Genomic DNA, 14866 nt, shown 5'->3' with positions numbered 1-14866 from the left:
TTATTCTAATACATTTCTATATTTATTGATTGAAGAGTAGTAAATAATACTGCCAAATTGACAACAAAAATTGGAGGGAAAAAACGATATTGAAATAGATTCATATCAGTATATCAATATCCTAATCCTTCTGTCTAAAATCTAAAAATGTTTTACTCTCCAGACAACGGCTAGCCATAATTGTAAGAAGACCGATGCAACCTTTGCTGAATACTGATGCGGATCCCACCGCTGCCACCAATTTTCTCCTTTTTCTCTCTCTCGTAAGTGGCCTCCCATTTTTTAATCAAAATATATTCACACAATCTTCCGCGGCCTCCCTTCCAGACGGTGGATCTAACGGGCTGATTGGCAATTTTTCCAGCTAACTGATAGAACACTGAGGCCGCTGCCAATCTCCTAGAACCCAGTTACCATGGCAACCCCTCAACCACGGTTATCGACGGGGGCTAATATGGATTCTCCATCCTGATTTGGTAGTCTGATATACACTATTATTATTCCCTCTCTTTGTTGTGCCGTGGAGCTAGTGGAGCCACTGAGACTAGATTTACTGGCATGTGGCGCCTGCACTTCACTGATATTGTGCCATTACTGTAAAAATCTAAAAGGAGGTGTTATTTGAAATACTGATTTACAATGGAAAGGGTATCACACTTCATGGATATCCTACTGTTCCCTCAGCAGTAGACTGTAAAGCTATCATGGGCATCCCAAATAATATCCTATTCCCTACATAGTGGACTACTTTTACCAGAACCCTATGGGTCCTAGTCAAAACTAGTGCACTACACTCTTTTTGGTTTCAGGTTGAACCTTTTTGGGTTCCATGTAGAACCCTCCGTGGAAAGGGTTCTACCTGGAACCAAAAGGGTTCTATCTAGAACCTTAAAGGGTTCTTTGGCTGTTCCCATAGGAGAAGCCTTTGAAGAACCCTTTTCGGTTCCAGGTAGAACCCTACATGGAACCCAAAAAGGTTCAACCTGAAACCAAAAAGGGTTATACATAGAACCAAAAAAGGGTTGTCCCATGGGGACAGCCGAAGAACCCTTTTGGAACCCTTTATTCTAAGAGTGTAGGGAATAGGGTGCCATTTGGGACACAGATTCCATTTAGCTGTAGTGGTTGGGGCCAATATGCCTTGAGTTAATAAACTGTCAGATTACCCACTGGTTTTGAGACTGCACACATCTGCTGTATATGCAGAGCAATTTTGTAAATTTTGGAGTTTCCTTTGTTGCCAACCAGAAATGTGAGAGAATGTGCACTATACACTCAGTGGCCAGTTTATTAGGTACACATCTAGTACTGGGTCAGGCCCCCCCTTTGCCTCCAGAACAGCCTGAACTCTTCCAGGCATGGAAATGTTGCTCAATTAGTATCAAGGGACCTAATGTGTACCAGGAAAACATTCCCTGCTCTACTACACCACTGCCACTAGCCTGTACCGTTAACACCAGACGGGATGGGACCATGGACTCATGCTGTTAACGCCAAATCCTGACACTGCCATTAGCATGATGCAATATGAACCGGTATTCGTAGGACCAGGCAATGTTTTTCCACTCCTCAATTGTCCAGTGTTGGTGATCGCGTGCCCACTGGGGCCGCTTCTTCTTGTCTTTAGTTGATAGAAGTGGAACCTGGTGTGGTCGTCTGCTGCAATAGCCCATCCGTGACAAAGACCGACAAGTTGTGCGTTCTGAGATGCCGTTCTGCACACCATTGTTGTACTGCGCCATTATTTACTCGTTTGTGGGCCGCCTGTTGGCTTGTACGATTCTAGCCGTTCTCTTTCGACCTCTCGTCAACAAGCTGTTTTCGCCCACAGGACTGCCGCTGACTGGATGTTTTTTATATGTCACACCATTCTCGGTAAACTCTAGACAATGTCGTGCATGAAAATCCCAGGTTGGCCAGCCATTTCTGAGTTACTGGAACCAGTGCACTTACCACCGACGATCATACTACTCTCAAAGTCAAGATATTTTAAAAAACTTTTTTTTATGTCTCCACTGGTTGGAAATATAGGATAATTGGATGAATCTGTGGAACAATGGAGTTCTTACACAGAATGTTTTGAGTACTTTGTGTTGGCAAATATAATTAAAGCAGAAGTAGTTGTGCCAACATTTTCGACTGTTATGGAAATACAATCTACTGCGCAGACTAGTAACGCCTGAAAAACCTGGTGACAAATCATATGATGAAATTGTGGCTACCTTAAAAGGACATTATTCTCCCAAACCACTGATCATGGCAGAGAGATTCAGGTTTCATAAGAGAAATCAAGAGGAGGGGGAGTCAATTTCACAGTTTGTGGTTGTATGGAAAGTGTTACAAATTCTCTGCCGGTTACTGTTATCAGCACCTTACAACCTTGAGCTGCACACTCCATTCCCCATCCCCCACGACCGGAGCCTGAGAGTCTAGAGGGTACCATAAACCTGTCTCTCAAACTCTCTCTGACCTGAATGACCTGCGCCCTGATAGGTTGCTAGGGAGGTTACTAGGGGGCTGGACATCTGTCCATCCTCTTGACTCTGCAGGTCACACAATACTTGCAGTCTGCGGTGGCAGAGAGCAACATCTCTGTCTATGCCCATCAACAACTGGACTCACTCATATCTCTGGACTTGTGGGGTGGAGTGCGTGCCCAAAGTGAGTTGTGTGACATTTGTATATTGTTTTTCACAGTTAGTTGCTACTATTGCTTCTTGTATACTGACCAAAAATATAAACGCAACAGTTTCCAAATTGTTATTGAGTTACAGTTCATAGAAGGAAATCATTCAATTGAAATAAATTCCTTAGGCCCTCATCTATGGATCTATGGATTTGATTTCACATGGGTGTGCCTAATGAATTTATTGGGTAGCCAGTTTTTCAACACAAAAGGGCTTTATTTCAGACAGAAATACTGCTCAGCGCCCCCCCCCCCCCCCCCAGCTCATGAAAAATGGGACCAACCACTTTACATGTTGCATTTATATTTTGGTTCAGTATATGTTCCCATTATGAGTTTACTGTGTTGTGTAATACTCTGCAGGTGACAAATATAATTTATACAGTCCTTACTGCTATATTCTGTAAGATTCTGTATCTGTGCCTTTGTGCCCTGGTTTATTAATTTGGTATGTGTGTATTCATTACCTCTGTTACAGAACCGCTACCATTCCACTACCTTACCCATTTTCATCCCCATGTGCATCCCCAAATTCATCTTCCTCAGTGTGTTTAATGATTTATTTATCATTTATTTAGAGTCTAAGCTGACATAAAAGGAACTCTGAAAATATATGTATGTATATATATATATATTTACACATATATATATATATACATATATATATATACATACACATATATATATATACATACACATATATATATACATATATATATATACATATATATATATACATACACATATATATATATACATACACATATATATATACATACACATATATATATATATATATATACATACACATATATATATACATACACATATATATATATATATATATATATATATATATATATATATATATATATATATATATATATATATATATATTTACACACATTTAACCCCTTTTTTGGTAGGCTCAAACTACCTTTATACTTCCATTCGTTTGTTTTAATGATAACGGTTACCTTCAGAGAGTCCCTTCTGGAGGTCCTAGAGCAAAATGGAGTACACCATTGTGTTCAAGAGAGTCTCCGCTTTCCATAGAATAGTTTGAAGGTCAAACTGTTCAGACGCTACGGCTGACAAACACGGCTCTAGCTCTGCCACCTTTCACAGCAGATGCGGAAGTGCGGCAATGGCGGGTGTGGTGGATTGAGATGCATCCGATGCAAAAAAACTGATATCTCTAGCTTAAACTGATGGATTTTGATTTTTTTGTTACGTAATTTAGATTGACGCTCCAGCGCGTCAATCGACACTAGGGGGTTAAATAACGTTCCTGTGTATTATCTCTTGGGCTGATTTATTCACCTTTAACCAGGGGTGGTGCCAGTGAGTCACAAACCAGTAAAATACGTACAGTCGAAGTTTACATACACTTAGGTTGGAGTCATTAAAACTAATTTTTCAACCACTCCACAAATTTCTTGTTAACAAACTATAGTTTTGGCAAGTCGGTTAGGACATCTACTTTGTGCAAGTAATCTACTTTGTACAAGTAATTTTTCCAACAATTGTTTACAGACAGATTATTTCATTTATAATTCACTGTATCACAATTCCAGTGGGTCAGAAGTTTACTGACACTAAATTGACTGTGCCTTTAAACAGCTTGGAAAATTCCAGAAAATGATGTCAAGGCTTTAGAAGCTTCTGATAGGCTATTTGACATAATTTGAGTCAATTGGAGGTGTACCTGTGGATGTATTTCAAGGCATACCTTCAAACTCAGTGCCTCTTTGCTTGACATCATGGGAAAATCAAAAGTAATCAGCCAAAACCTCAGAAAAAAAATGGTAGACCTCCACAAGTCTGGTTCATCCTTGGGAGTAATTTCCAAACGCCTGAAGGTACCACGTTCATCTGTACAAACAATAATACGCAAGTATAAATATCTTGGGACCACACAGACTACGGTTTGCAACTGCACATGGGAACAAAGATCGTACTTTTTGGAGAAATGTCCTCTGGTCTGATGAAACAACAATAGAACTGTTTGGCCATAATGACCATCATTATGTTTGGAGGAAAAAGGGGGAGGCTTGCAAGCCGAAGAACACCATCCCAACCGTGAAGCACAGGGGTGGCAGAATCATGTTGTGGGTGTGCATTGCTGCAGGAGGGACTGGTGCACTTCACAAAATAGATGGCATCATGAGGGAGAAAAATTTGGTGGATATATTGAAGCAACATCTCAAGACATCAGTCAAGAAGTTAAAGCTCGGTCGCAAATGGGTCTTCCAAATGGACAATGACCCCAAGAATACTTCTAAAGTTGTGGCAAAATGGCTTAAGGACAACAAAGTCAAGGTATTGGAGTGGCCATCACAAAGCCCTGACCTCAATCCTATAGAACTGAAAAAGCATGTGCGAGCAAGGAGGCCTACAAACCTGACTCAGTTACACCAGCTCTTTCAGGAGGAATGGGACAACATTCACCCAACTTATTGTGGGAAGCTTGTGGAAGGCTACCCGAAACAATTGACCCAAGTTAAACAATTTATAGGCAATGCAACCAAATACTAATTGAGTGGATGTAAACTTCTGACCCACTGGGAATGTGATGAAATAAATAAAAGCTGAAATAAATCATTCTCTCTGCTATTATTCTAACATTTCACATTCTTAAAATAAAGTAGTGATCCTAACTGACCTAGAACAGGGAATTTTTACTAGGATTAAATGTCAGGAATTGTGAAAAACTGAGTTTAAATGTATTTGGCTTAGGTGTATGTAAACTTCCGACTTCAACTGTATGTCGCTCTCTTTCAGAAACAGTTATCTGAACACTGTGAATTTGGGCGATCACTGAGTGAACCTATATGTGATAGGTTAGTGTGTGGCATATGCAGTGAGACAATTCAGAAACGCCTTTTTACTGAGAGTACCTTAACACTGCAGAGAGCAATAGAAGTGAGTACTCAATGGAAATGTTAAATAAAGATCCACAGCAGCTAAGTGCATCGGCCCAAGTGCATAAGTTATCTACGGATTAAAAAACAAGGCAAGCCATGCTATCACTGTGGGAAACCAAGGGCCTCATTTACAAACCGTGCATACCTACAAAATATACCCCAAAAATGTGCGTTGGCATTTATAAAGTTGGCATTTATCCAAATTTAACTTGACGTGAGAATGTGCTCACCTCCCCGCAAACTTTAGACCATGCTAGGCTTGGGCGGTATACCGTATATACGGTGTATTTGGAAATAGCCATGGGATGGTTTTTCAATACCCTCAATACTGTTGAAACTATTTCTTTAAAGTTTTTCAATACATTTTAATATCGTAGCTATTTTGTTTAAGTAAATACCTGCAGTCAACTTGTGCAATGCTTTAGAAGATAAAGCAGATCACGTTCTTCATTTCACCTGTCACATTATTTTTACTTTATGAAGGTTACGTAGTTTTCCAGAACAGTTGACCCAGTTACGTTTGTTTGTAAATAGCACAATGAGAGAAAGCGTGAGCAAGTGAGTCCATTTGTCTATTGACAGAGGTCGCGTTTTATATTGAAAGTCTACAGTGGTTTTTTTTCTTCAGTAGAGTGATCAAGGACATGCAACTATAGTTATCCTTCACAGAAAATACATTAGTGCTACACATTCAGCAGAAAAATAGCTTCATTTTCATCAGATGACAACAAAGCTATTTGGCTGGCAGCCACACAAGTAGATGAGCAGGTCTTTTTTGCATGGCCATAATTTTTTGAATGTTTAGGACTATCATAGAAAGAATGCAGCCAGCCACATTTCCTAATGTCTTGTTTAAAGTTAAATCTTGCATTTAAAGGCTGGCTACACAAGAATAGGCTGGCTACACTGAGAAAAGTATTGGAGAAGAGTAGCTACACTTCAGTCAGAGCGCAGTCTGTTGATAGAATGCCATTCCTGAATTCTCATTGGAATTTAGAAGTGCAACTGAAACACAAAATTAGTCTGACGCCGAGCAGAAATTATAATAAGAAGCATTTTAGATCCGCGTTTACGAAACGCAGCAAGATATTTCTTCTGATTTAAAAAAATACGCAGAATTCTGCGTTAACACAAACCCTAAGTTTAACTTGCTATCTAAGTAAGTGGCTAAATTAATAAGGTGATGGGGCATCATACTGTGTTAGCTTTCTGCCGTGTTTAAGAAGTCAAAGCCCTTTGGATTACTTATTTGTACAGCTGCCACTGATATCTTGATTTCCTTGCATTTTTTCTCCTCTCTGTTGTCGGTCTGTCTGCTCCTCCCCCCTCTTCTCCAAACAGAGCAGGCAGGCCCGTTGCCCTAGCAAATCCACACAGACACAGCCTGTTGACATGCTGTTGGAGAGTCAGTACTGTCAAAACTTTGCATCAAACTGTTCATTTGCACAAAAACACTCTATATAGATGAAAACACTCTACAGAGAGTTTTCATCTATATTTTTCATAGCCGTCTATTTACCACCACAAACCAACGCTGGCACTAAGACCGAAATCAACGAGCTGTAGAAGGCCATAGGCAAACAAGAAAATGCTCATCCAGAAGCAGCACTCCTAGTGGCTGGTGACTTTAATGCAGGCAAACTTAAATCCGTTTTACCTCATTTCTACCAGCATGTCACATGTGCAACCAGAGGAAAGAAAACTCAAGACCACCTTTACTCCACACACAGAGATGCAAACAAAGCTCTCCCTCGCCCTCCATTTGGAAAATATGATCATAACTCTATCCTCCTGATTCCTGCTCACAAGCAAAAACCTGTTTTGCTAGCACTGACTGGATTCATCCAATGACATTGAGGAGTATACCAGCTCAGTCTCAGGCTTCATAAATAAGTGTATCGACGACGTCGTCCCCACAGTGACTGTGCGTACATATCCCAACCAGAAGCCATGAATTACAGGCAACATCCGCACCGAGCTAAAGGCTAGGGCTTCCGCTTTCAAGGAGTGGGACACTAACCCGTACGCTTATAAGAAATTCCGCTATGCCCTCAGACGAACCATCAAACAGGTAAAGCGTCAATACAGGATTAAGATTGAATCCTACTACACCGGCTCTGATGCTCGTTGGATGTGGCAGGGCTTGCAAACTACTATGGACTACAAAGGGAAACCCAGCCTGCCCAGTGACGCGATCCTACCAGACGGGCCAAATTCCTTTTACGCTCGCATCGAGGCAAGCAACACTGAAGCATGCATGAGAGCACCAGCTGTTCCGGACGACTGTGTGATCACACTCTCCATAGCCGATGTGAGCAAGACCTTTAAACAGGTCAACATTCACAAGGCCGCGGGGCCAGACGGATTACCAAGATGTGTACTCAGAGCATGAGCGGACCAACTAGCAAGTGTCTTCACTGACATTTTCAATCTCTCCCTGACCGAGTCTGTACTACCTACATGTTTCAAGCAGACCACCATAGTCCCTGTGCCCAAGAAAGCAAAGGTAACCTGACTAAATGAATACCGCCCCGTAGCACTCAGTTCGGTAGTGCTTTGAAAGGCTGGTCTTGGCTCACATCAACACCATCATCCCGGAAACCCTAGACCCACTCCAATTCCGCCCCAACAGATCCACAGATGATGCTATCTTAATCGCACTCTACACTGCCCTTTCCCACCTGGACAAAAGGAATACCTATGTGAGAATGCTGTTCATTGACTACAGCTCAGCGTTCAACACCATAGTGCCCACAAAGCTCATCACTAAGCTAAGGACCCTGGGACTAAACACCTCCCTCTGCAACTGGATCCTGGACTTCCTGACGGGCCGCCCCCAGGTGGTAAGGGTAGGCAACAACACATCTGCCATGCAGATCCTGAACACGGGGGCCCCTCAGGGGTGCGTACCTGTTGTATTCGGCGCATGTGACAAATAAAATTTGATTTGATTTGTAAATGTCCAAACTCACCAAAAATGTAATTTGGTAGATCCTTCCTATATACGTATAACTTTCAGCTGGATTGCCTTTATTTTCATTTGCGCTCGTTAGCATATGTAGCTAGCAGCCTCCATGGGAATTTGCTATTACTTGTGCTAATTTTGCTAGCATTCTGGTAATAGACGCCCTTTTTTGTGATTTTTTTGGGCGGCCCCTTGTGAACTGAAATCCCAGGGTGAGAGAAGGATGGTATGATGATGTGAAAATCTGGATACCGCCCAACCCTAGACCATGCGTATGCACATCTGCTAATGGTTGAAATATTGTATTGCAAGTAAGTATTTTGCGCAAATGGGGGATTAAAACATTAGATTAGATTAAAACATTTTGCCAACACAGTAAATAGACTGGTAGTTTATGTAATATATTTTACATTATGGGTAGGTTACAGTATTGCTGTGCATGCGATAGGGGCGCGACATCATTGCCTATTTAATCTCAGAGCCTATACCAAGGCAGGACATTGAAACCCAATAATCTATTGAGAAACTACATATTGAACAACAATTTGTCTTTTGCATGCCATGGCCTAATCCCAATAGTTCCCAGTGATACTGCAAAAAAAGGGCATTATTGACACCATAAAAGGTGAATGGAGGTGTTTTCCCGGTGTTGTTTTAATGCTCGTTCACGCGTTTTACTACAGGTGTTGATTTATAACGGAAACATGGGTATGTATGGACGTGCAGCAAGTTTTTAAATCTCAATATTTTTGTATACATGCGCAGACTTTTCTGAAATGGAGCTCGCATATATTTAGTGTGAAATTTACACAATGGTTATAAATGAGGTCCCTGGTCGCCAAGCGGAGAAGTGTTGGTGCAAAGACTGCAGAAGTTGTGGCAAAAAAGGGTCACATTGAACGTGCACGCAAAAACTAAAAAGACACAATCAAACAAAAGTACTGAACAAAAGAAAAGTGACTTCAGGAAGTACAAAAAGAAAGTGCATAAAATGGAGCACACAGAGGGTGAACAAAGTGATACCCTGTCTGAAGTGGAAGAATATTTGCATATTTTGCCCATTTCAGACAATGGACACGATGCTCAACAAACAGAAGTTAAATCTACCACCCTACATCGTGAAAGGCAACCATCCAGCTTTGTTAGGACAAACATGGCTGGAAAAGATCAAACTGGCATGAAATTCACATAATTCAAACCTACAAGGGATATTGAAGCAACACGCTGTGTTCAATGGAAAACTTGGCAGTATAAAGGACATAAAAGTTAAACTGACCGTAAAACCAGACAGCAAGCCAAAATGCTTCAAAGCCAGAGCCATTCGCCATAAAACCCAAAGTTTAAAGTGAGCTAGACAAACTAGTTAGGAGTGGAGCATTGGATCCAGAAGGTGTTAGTGAATGGGCTACACCCGTCGTTCCACTCATGAAAAAAGACGGAGCCCTCAGACTCTGTGGCGACTTCAAAGTCACCGTTAACCCTGCTGAAAAATATCCATTACCCTCGTTGATGACCTCTTTTCTGGTTTAGCTGGAGGACACAAATTCAGTAAGATAGACCTATCTACAGATGCATGTTGACCAAGAGTCACAATAACTATTGACCACAGTGACACACAGGACTGAACAGGTACCTGAGGCTTCCTTTTGGAATCACCTCAGCTCCAGCCTTGTTTCAGAGAGCTATGGACCAGATACAGAGAGGGCTCACCAGGGTCCAATGTTACCTCGATGATCTACTCATCACCAGCAAAGACGAGCAGGAGCACCTGAGAAACCTGAACGCTACACTACAGAGACTGGAAGGGTACGGATTGAGGGTCCGGAAGGACAAATGTGAGTTTTTCCGGCCTTGCGTTGAGTACCTGGGCCACGTCATTGACAATTCGGGGCTCCATAAGGCGCCATCATGGAAGCTCTTACTGTGAATCAGCTGAGATCATTCTTAGGACTACTGACATATTACGCAAAGTTTGTGCCGAACTTAGCTAACATGCCAAAGCCACTGCATGTACAAACTGTGGAAGTGGAAAGACAGTTGTGAGGAGGCCTTCAAGTGAAAACAGCCTTAGTGCAGTCAGAGGCACTAACCCACTTCAACCCCAACTTGCCATTACAGTTGGCATGTGATGTATCACCTTATGTGTTGGTGCTGTTTTCTCACACATCATGCCATCATGAGAGCAGAGAGCAATTAAGCACGGATAGAGCGCCATCGTGTTCGGAGTTAAAAAATTCCATCAGTTTCTGTTTGGACGACGATTCACACTGCTGACAGACCATAGAAAGTCTTACTTCCATCTTTGGTCCCCACACCAGCATTCCATCGCTTGCAGCCAGCCGCATGAAGCGATGGGCCTTACTGATATCTGCTCACCAGTACAACATCAAGTATAGAATGTCTAAGCATCACTGCAATGCAGACGGCCTCCCAAGGCTTCCCTTACCTGTCGCACAGCACACAGAGCACTCCCAGGCTGAAATCTTCTACTTCAAGGAAGTGATGAACGCCCCAGTTACGTCAGCCCAAGTGAAGAAGTTCACCTGCACTGATCCAGTGACGTCTGTGGTCATGGACATTGTCAATTGTGGGAAAGGACAGGAGCTGTCGGACAGCCTAAAGCCTTACCCGGTGAGTAAAAACGAGCTCACAGATCAGTCCGGATGCTCGTTATGGCGCTTTCGAGTCATCATACCACCGCCACTGAGGAAGCAGGTATGTGAAGAAGTCCATTCAGGGCACTTTGGCATGGTGTGAATGAAGGAGATGGCATGCAGCTACTTTTGGTGGCCAGGCTTGAGCGCAGCTATCGAAGACAAGGCTAAGTCATGTTGTTCAATGTCAAATTATGAGGAACATGCCTAAACTTACGTCGCTACACCTATGGAGCTTCCCAGAGGAGCCTTGGCAGTGAGTCCACATAGACTATGCAGGCCCACTGGAGGACCATATGTTATTATTTGATGTATTTTTTTGGGGGGGGGGGAGAGATCAGCTTTAGTATTGCAGATAGATTGCAGCTTCTATCGGTGTAATTGTATTCCTCATTTCCAATCTCCAAAATATATATTTTTGTAAATATACATGGTATATATTATTTTAAAATCGTAGTCGACACACACAGCAAATGGCCTGAGGTCACAGTGATAAAGAGCACTTCAGCTGAGAGATCCATCAAAGAACTGTGGTCAGTCTTCAGTCAGGAGTGTTAGCAATAATGGCCCCAACCTGTTGTCTGAAGAGTTCCTGTCATTCAAGGAAGCACATAAAGTCGGCGCTATGACCGTATTACTGCCACACCGGCAGTCATGAGTCATGTCCGCAGTAAAATTTTGTCATGGTAATCTCCTCTTATGCACTCTGGACATGTGTTGGTAGGACCCAACTCGCTAACGACCGTCAGGTTGCTAATGGCCTGGTACTCAGTGCTCTATTGTTCCTCTAACATCAATGCAAATTAAATGAAAATCACATCAAACACTTAACATTAAAACGGTATCATGTTTTTAAAACTCATCTCACCGTGATCGATCAATTTGAAGAAAGAAGTTCAACAACAAGTTGAAACTGAGTGGAAAACATGGTCATTAGGACTATCTTGTTTCAAAGCCTAACACAGCAAAATGGACAGGACTTTCTAAAGTGGTGATTAATTCAAAACACCCAAACATGCATATGTATAGGCCTGTATATATGAAACCCCAGCCCGATCATTTTTTTAATGAATTTAAATAATGATTGCACCCTTATACAATACATAGCCTAATTGCCTACCGCATATTACGCACTGCAGTAAAATATAAACATTTAACAGATTTAAGATGTTTTGTTACATAATTGGTCTAGCCTATACTTCAAAATTAAACAAATTTTAGAAATCAACTTAATTAAGTGTGGACTGTATTATAATGCATACTGGATGGACTGGTTACCTTGTGCTACCCACCAAACTTTCTATCCATGAGTCTGGGAGAGAACGTATAGACCTAGGCAATGCTATTGTTTCATTGATTGTGCAGGGCAGCTTACAGTCAGCCTAGAATTATAGTGAATTTGCATTTGATTTTGAATAGCCTAGTAATAGGGTATTTTTTATACACTGCTCAAAAAAATAAAGGGAACACTTAAACAACACAATGTAACTCCAAGTCAATCACACTTCTGTGAAATCAAACTGTCCACTTAGGAAGCAACACTGATTGACAATACATTTCACATGCTGTTGTGCAAATGGAATAGACAACAGGTGGAAATTATAGGCAATTAGCAAGACACCCCCAATAAAGGAGTGGTTCTGCAGGTGGGGACCACAGACCACTTCTCAGTTCCTATGCTTCCTGGCTGATGTTTTGGTCACTTTTGAATGCTGGCGGTGCTTTCACTCTAGTGGTAGAATGAGACGGAGTCTACAACCCACACAAGTGGCTCAGGTAGTGCAGCTCATCCAGGATGGCACATCAATGCGAGCTGTGGCAAGAAGGTTTGCTGTGTCTCTCAGCATAGTGTCCAGAGCATGGAGGCGCTACCAGGAGACAGGCCAGTACATCAGGAGACGTGGAGGAGGCCGTAGGAGGGCAACAACCCAGCAGCAGGACCGCTACCTCCGCCTTTGTGCAAGGAGGAGCAGGAGAAGCACTGCCAGAGCCCTGCAAAATGACCTCCAGCAGGCCACAAATGTGCATGTGTCTGCTCAAACGGTCAGAAACAGACTCCATGAGGGTGGTATGAGGGCCCGACGTCCACAGGTGGGGGTTGTGCTTACAGCCCAACACCGTGCAGGACGTTTGGCATTTGCCAGAGAACACCAAGATTGGCAAATTCGCCACTGGCGCCCTGTGCTCTTCACAGATGAAAGCAGGTTCACACTGAGCACATGTGGACGCCGTGGAGAACGTTCTGCTGCCTGCAACATCCTCCAGCATGACCGGTTTGGCGGTGGGTCAGTCATGGTGTGGGGTGGCATTTCTGAGGGGGGCCGCACAGCCCTCCATGTGCTTGCCAGAGGTAGCCTGACTGCCATTAGGTACCGAGATGAGATCCTCAGACCCCTTGTGAGACCATATGCTGGTGCGGTTGGCCCTGGGTTCCTCCTAATGCAAGACAATGCTAGACCTCATGTGGCTGGAGTGTGTCAGCAGTTCCTGCAAGAGGAAGGCATTGATGCTATGGACTGGCCTGCCCGTTCCCCAGACCTGAATCCAATTGAGCACATCTGGGACATCATGTCTCGCTCCATCCACCAACGCCACGTTGCACCACAGACTGTCCAGGAGTTGGCGGATGCTTTAGCGCAGGTCTGGGAGGAGATCCCTCAGGAGACCATCCGCCACCTCATCAGGAGCATGCCCAGGCATGGTAGGGAGGTCATACAGGCACGTGGAGGCCACACACACTACTGAGCCTCATTTTGACTTGTTTTAAGGACATTACATCAAAGTTGGATCAGCCTGTAGTGTGGTTTCCACTTTAATTTTGAGTGTGACTCCAAATCCAGACCTCCATGGGTTGATAAATTGGATTTCCATTGATTATTTTTGCGTGATTTTGTTGTCAGCACATTCAACTATGTAAAGAAAAAAGTATTTAATAAGATTATTTCTTTCATTCAGATCTAGGATGTGTTGTTTAAGTGTTCCCTTTATTTTTTTGAACAGTATATTTTCAGAATTAATAGGTCGATGCATTACCTTAGCTACAGAATATCACACCACTGTGCATTTTCATCTCCTCCTCTTTCTCCCTCATTCCTTTCTCGAGCGCATAAAGAGAGGGATTGTCAACAGTTTAATGACATGTTTTCTTGTGAAAACATGTTACTATTGATGTTTTCGAACAGATATCACTTGAAACAGTCAGAGTGCCTTTTCGGGGTGCTGTTGTACCCTAGTCTGGCCATACAATGTGACTTTAGACTCACCTGTACGTTGGCATTAGCCTGCAAGAGAAAGACGACCCCCTGAAAGATTGAACATTTGGTTTAGAGACTAACCTCCTACATTAGGGCAGAATACAACCCAGGGTTAAGTCTGAGAACTGAGGCATTCTACCCTCTTTCCCTAGTTCAGGAAAGGTTATACTGAAAAGTTCCATTGTTACTTTAGGAGAACTGTTCCGGTAAAAAAAATGTGTTACTTAAAGATAAAGACTATAAAGAAAATAATATGCAAAACAGTGAATATTTACTTTTTCCTTATGAGGCATCAAAAATAAAGGGGGAGGAATAGGATGTGTATTGATATTCTACTTTGTCCCTTCTACTTAAGTACATTGGAATGCTTGGAATGTCTT

Source organism: Salmo salar, chromosome 12, assembly GCF_965601325.2.
Source record: "Salmo salar chromosome 12, fSalSal1, whole genome shotgun sequence".
Taxonomy (NCBI): domain Eukaryota; kingdom Metazoa; phylum Chordata; class Actinopteri; order Salmoniformes; family Salmonidae; genus Salmo; species Salmo salar.
Note: the sequence above shows the minus strand (reverse complement) of the source record.